The sequence below is a fragment of the Chrysemys picta genome, chromosome 6, assembly GCF_011386835.1.
Source record: "Chrysemys picta bellii isolate R12L10 chromosome 6, ASM1138683v2, whole genome shotgun sequence".
Taxonomy (NCBI): Eukaryota; Metazoa; Chordata; order Testudines; family Emydidae; genus Chrysemys; species Chrysemys picta.
Genome location: NC_088796.1, coordinates 127,523,679 through 127,530,473, shown reverse-complemented (window position 1 = coordinate 127,530,473; position 6,795 = coordinate 127,523,679).

Here is a 6,795-nt window from a genome sequence, read left to right as displayed (position 1 = left end):
GGTTCCTAGGGTTGTGTCTGGGACCGGCGATATTGGCTAGTGTCATTCGCTTGCAAGTAGCTGGGAGCAGCTTACATGCCAGAGGCTGTGTGTGAACAGCCCAGGAGTGGGGTTCTCACAGCAGAGCGGGGTAAGTCTGGCTCCCAGAGTCGAGGATTGGAGTCGCCTAGCAGATCACCGGTCCAGATAACACCAGAGGGGAACGTGACACCACCCTATCTGCACACAGCTCCTAGCTACCCTCTCCCTGCACCCCGAGTTACCCCTGCCTGCACACAGACCTAACTACCCAGTCTGTGAACTCTGGACTACTCCCTGTCTGAACCCAGCCTGTACCTACCCCCTCCTTGCACCCTGAGCTATCGCCCCTGCCTGCACAGAGCCCCTAATTACTCCTTCCGTGCACCCTGAGCTACCCCCTGCCCATACACAGCCTCTAACTACTCCCTCTCTGCACTGTGAGCTATACTCCCTATCTGCACACAGCTCTAGCTACCACCTCCCTGCACCCTGAGCTACCCCCTGCCCACACACAGCCCCTAGCTACCCCCTGCCTGCACCCTGAGCTACCCCCTGCCTGCACACAGCCCCTAGTTACCCCTCCCTGCACCCTGAGCTAACCCCTGCCCGCACACAGCCCCTAGCTATCCCTCACTACACCCTGAGCAACCCCCTGCCTGCACACAGCCCCTAGCTACCCCCTGCCTGCACCCTGAGCTAACCCCTGCCCGCACACAGCCCCTAGCTATCCCTCACTACACCCCGAGTTACCCCCTACCTGCCCACAGTTGCTAGATACTCCCTGCCTGCACCCTGAGCTACTCCCCTGCCCAGACAGGGCCCCTAGCTAGCTCCTCCCTGCACCCTGGACTACCCCCTGCCCACACACAGAACCTAGCTACCCCACCGCGAACGCTCACATACTCCCTGCACCCAGCCCCTAGAGACCACTCGCTGCACCCTGAGCTACACCCTGCCCACACAGAGCCATGAGCTACCCCCTCGCTGCACTCTGAGCTAAACCCTGCACACAAACAACCCCCAGCTACCCCGTGCCTGCATTGGGAGGTACCTCCTGCCTGCACACAGCCCCCAGCTATCCCCTCACTAGACCCTGAGCTACCCTCTACCCACCCATTGATCCTACATACTCCCTGCATGGATCCTAAGCTACCACCATACCCGCACACAGCCCCTAGCTACCCGCTGCCTGCACCCTCAGCTACCCCCTGCCCATACACAGCCCCTAGCTACCCCCTCCCTGCACCCTGAGCTACCCCCTGCCCATACACAGCCCCTAGCTACCCCCTCCCTGCACCCTGAGCTACCACCCTGATTGCACAAAGCCCCTAGAAACCCTCTCAGCATATTCTGAGCTATCCCCTCCCTGTACACAGCCCCTAGCTATGCCCTCCCTGCCCCCTGAGATACCCCCTGCCTGTGCACAGCCCCTAGCTACCCCCTTCCTGCCCCCTGAACTATCCCCTGCCTGCACACAGCCCCTAGCTACCCCCTCCCTGCCCCCTGAACTACCCCCTGCCTGCACACAGCCCCTAGCTACCCCCTGCCTGCCCCCTGAGCTACCCCCGGCCTCACCACAGCCCCCAGCTACCCCCTCCCTGCACCCAAATTATCCCCTGCCTGCACACAGCCTCTAGCAATCCCCTGCCTGCACCCTGAGCTACCCCCTGATTGCCCACAGACCCTAGCTACCTCCTCATTAAACCCGGCGCTACCCCCCTGTCTGCACACAGCCCCTAGTTAGACCCTGCCTCAACCTTGAGCTATCCCGGCCTGCACACATTTCCTAGCTACCCCCTCCCTGCACCCTTGGCTAACCCCTGCATGGACACAGCCCCTAGCTACCCTCCCCCCGCAACACACACACCTTGAGATGTTTTCCAAATGTTTGAGGTGAGCAGCCCACCTCTTTGAGTGATAACTTTTGGTTGCACCCCCCCTTACCCAGCTGGGGGGGGAGCCTGCTGAGGTGAGTTGGCGTGGCGGTGGTTCTCCCTCCCTAGCCCCCGCCTGTGAAGAGCTGACCTGAGCCCCACTGGTCCTTTCCTGCCCCAAGATAGAAGTCACACCAGGCCTATGCCCAAGGGTCTCTCTCGCTCCCCGCCCCCGGCTCAGAGCCCCACGTCCCCTGCTGGGCCCTGGCCTTTTTGTAGCATGTTGAGGGGGGGCCTCAGAAAGAAAAAGGTTGAGCACCTCTGAACTAAAGCACACGCGTAAGTGTTTTCCTCCCTCAGGCCCTCAGATGGGGGGGGTTGCGTCTGTATTGCCTTGCCATCAAAAAGTGTGACCCAGACCGTAGCCTCACAATCTTGGGGCCCTGCCCTCCGCTGGTTAAACCTGCAGTGCACCCCTGAGGCTGAGGGATCGATGCCGATTTACAGCCACGGAGGAGCTGAACCACAGCGGTTAGCAAGGGCATGTAAAACTCCAGCGCATTGTTTGTCTGGTGTCTTGGGGTGCAGCTTTTTTGGTTTGTTTTTAATGAAACTAAAAAAACCCTCAGCAATTACCCATGGCTTAATGAAGGTGACTGCTGTTAATGATGGCGATGAGCTTGAGAAAGCTGTCAGTGCGTATTTCATCAGCTTCCCAAAGCCAAATAGCGCACTGCATTGTGCCTTTATGGTGCTCTAAATTGGGTATAACGGTCCCTCAAGATGGCTTAGGCTGACTCCACCCCAAGAAAAGGGCCCCAAAGAATAGTGTATGATGCTCTCAGGATACCAGCCAAGTAAAAGGAGATGGTCTTTCATTGTTAATTCCCCACTCCAGGACACAATGTGAACCGATGGCAGAGAAAGACGCGTAGCAGGCTTTCCTGATAGTGCTCGGCTGGACTTTTCGGGTTTTATATTGGAAAATGCAGCGTCATTGAAATGGGAACTTTGACCCTTGTTTCTGCAAATAAAGCCACCCTCAAGTCCGGGCTGGACGTTCTAGGCAGCTCTGCCTCAGACGAACCACTAGCCTGGTCCATTCAGCTGGGCAGTAGAGGTGCACCAGGTCCAGGTTCCTGCTCCCAATCAGGCAGAGTAGGGACCAGAATGTCGGTCTTCCGCATCCCAGGGGAGGGCCCTACACACCAGGCTAGTGGCTGTTCTAGGGTGGAGCAGGCGTCTCTTTGGTTGCAAATTTTTTTGCAAGGGTTTGTCCCAGTGCATGGGAAAAAAGTTTGCAATCTCGGTAATGTTTGTGGGACAGAAAAATTGTTTCCTGCTGAGCTCTATTCACAACAAGGCTGATCCAAACCGGGGAGGAGACTAAACTGGGCCCCAGCAGGTGATCAATTGACCCAGACCCACTGGGTTTAGCCAAAATGGTAGTTGAACCACAACATCAAATCCCTCACAGGGAGAGAAACTGCTGAGGCTGGAGTTGCCAATGCCCAAGGTGCAACAGCGAGCGTATATGAGGTGACATTATCGTCATTGTTGGGGACATTTAGAGCACACCAAAGTCAGGGTGTGACCCTACCGGCCACCGTGAGGATCCATGCAAAGAGCAGCTTGCTTCTGAAACTGTAGCTGGAATGGTGCTGCTCACAAAACTCCATGGCAACACGGTCAGCGAGTCCAAGGTGGTTGTGCCTGGCCTCCTCTACCACACAGGCCAGAGAACCTCCCCAAAACCATTCCTGAAGTGTGTAGTTCAGACAGCCATCCAGTCTGGATTTTTAAAATTGCTAATGATTGAGAATTCACCATGACACACAATAAATTGTTCCTCTGGGTAATTATCCTCATTATTAAAAATGTACACCCTATCTCTAGTCTGCATTGGCCTAGCTTCAACTTCCAGCCACTGGGGATTGTTAGACCTTTCTCTGCTAGGTTAAGAGCCCATTAGCAAATATTTGTTCCCCCTGGAGGTACGTATAGCCTGTAATCAAGTCACCCCTTAAGCTTCTCTTTGACTGAAGGATTAGAAAACATGTCCTATGGTTAAAGACTCAAGGAACTCAGTCTATTTAGCGTAACAATCTCCTCGCCCTTCGCTGACCCCGTTCCAATTTGTCAATATCCTTCTTGAATTGTGGACACCAGAATTGGACACAATATTCCAGTAACAACCAAACCAATGCCAAATACAGAGGTAAAATAACTTTTCTAGTCCTCCTTGAGATTCCCATTTATGCATCCCAGAACCATCCGTCTATCAGGGATGGTCTAAACAGTATTTGGTCCTGCCATGAGGGCAGGGGACTGAACCCGATGACCTCTCGAGGTCCCTTCCAGTCCTAGAGTCTATGAATCTATGAATCATGGTGGCTAAGCAGCTGAACGTGAGCTGAACAGTGCAACATGGTGGCCAAAAGAGCTAATGTGGTTCTGGGATGCATAAACGGGAATCTCAAGGAGGATTAGAAAAGTTATTTTACCTCTGTATTTGGCATTGGCATGATCCCCAAATCTTTTTCAAAGACACTGTTTCCTAGGATAGAGCCGCCATCTTATCAGTACAGCCTATGTTCTTTGTTCCTAGACATAGAATCATAGAAGATCAGGGTTGGAAGAGACCTCAGGAGGTCATCTAGTCCAACCCCCTGCTCAAAGCAGGACCAACCCCAACTAAATCATCCCAGCCAGGGCTTTGTCAAGCCGGGCCTTAAAAACCTCTAAGGATGGAGATTCCACCACCTCTCTAGGCAACCCATTCCAGTATTTCACCACCCTCCTAGTGAAATAGTTTTTCTTAATATCCAGCCTAGGCCTCCTCCAATTTGTCTAGGTCTCTCTGGACCCTATCCCAAACCTCCAGCATAGCTACCTCTCCCCCCAGGCTTAGTGTCATCTGCAAATTTTCTGAGGGTGCAATCCATCCCATCATCTAGATCATTTATGAAGATGTTGAACAAAACCGGCCCCAGGACCGACCCCTGGGGCACTCCGCTTGATACCGGCTGCCAACTAGACATCGAGCTGTTGATCATTACCCGTTGAACCCGACGATCTAGCCAGCTTTCTATCCACTTTATATGTATACCTTTACGTTTAGCTGTATTAAACGCCCATATTATTTGCTTGTGCCAAGGTACCAAGCAATGTAGATGGTTCTGGATCAGTGACCTGTCCTCGTCATTATTTACCACCCACCTCAATTTTTGTGTCATCTGCAAACTTTATCAGTGATTTTTTGTTTTCCTCTAGGTCCTTAATAAAAATACCAAGAACTGTGGGGGCCTGTGGGACCCCATTAGTAACACACCTACTCAATGATGATCCCCCCTTTTCAATTACATTTGAGATCTGTCAGTTAGCCAGCTTTTAAGCCGTTTAATGTGTCCCATGTTAATTTCAACACATGGCCACCAATTTTGGACAAGTTGCACTTACCGCAACAAAATATTTGCCACCTTTAAACCCCAAGCTCACACCTTTCACCTGAGCTAGAATTCAACAAGCTGGCTTGCCAGCTGTGTACGGAGGTGTCCCCGAGGCAGGCGGCTCTGCAGTGAGGAAGGGTGTTTGATGGAGAAGTGGAGGTGTAAATCAGGTGGGGTGACACTGAGGGCTGATAAGTGGCTGGATGCCTTAACTGTACCGTTCCAGAAATTCTAACCCTAGTCCGTAAAATTTGGGTTAAAGAAAGTAGCCTAGTGTATCTGCGGTGTTAGTTTCGGGGCCCTGGCCTCCACTGAAACACACTTTCAACTGCAAGTTTTTCCTTAACTGGTTGCTGTTTGTTTGCAAATAATAGTAAATGGCAGAGAGCAGGCACTGCCCATGCACCAATATCAGAATTCAGGCCCCATCTCCCCTTCCTTCCCATCCACAATCCAGTGAATTCAAAAAAAGAATTCAACTCGACAGTATCCCTTCAAGTCCTCATTAAAAAAACCACAAACATTCCTCAAGAAGGCATGCTTCAGCGACTTTATTCAGCAATGGGCTAATGAGATAAACCATGCGTGTTCGAACATCTGCATAGCACTCACTGTACTTGATTGAGCGGCATTCAGCTGTGTCACAGACAACCCTGCTTGTATTATTATATTGAAAGAAAATAATTTACCTGCTATACTCTTCAAATACGGTAATAGGAAAATGATATTCTTTCCAGACCCCTGTTGATTTATGGCATAAATCAAACCCCGCTTCTCACTGATCTATACTCATTTGAAATAAACCATCTTTTAAATAACCCTAGTTCTTAAGTACCTGCTAACTGTGTTATATTGTTTAAAAAAAAGTTCTTTTATTATAAGAAATTGCATCAGTTCAGGAAACTGACAATCAGAGCTTTGATCTACATATTGCATGGATCTACCACACCTTTTCTTGTGAAAGAGGCAGGCTCTTCCATTGCTTGTGTCTCTAAAAACATCCATTGACTTCAATGGACATTTTGTCTCTCAGTAAGGAATGCAGGCGCGAGTCCTTAGGAACACGTCCAGGCAGAGACCTTGTGGTAAACCAGCAAAAGGTGTAAAAACCCCACATAGGCTGTGGTTTAGCAAAGCACTTAGGCTCTACTTACACATGTGTTTAACTTTATCCACTGTGAATGGTCTAATTGAAGTCAATGGGCCTATCTGCAGTGCAAAAAGTTAAGCCCATGTATCTTTGCAGGACTGAAGAGTGTGCTTATGTCCAGTTGACTGCCATGGAACTTACTCATAAACGTAAAATTAAGCCACATGATTAACAGCTTCGCTGAATCTGGGCCTTAAGTTGGGTATCCACAATGCAGAAGATGGAGAGCTTTTTCCTGAATTGGGTCCACATTAGCCTGTTTCAGGGGTAGTCAATTATTTTTTGTCACGGTCCAAATTTC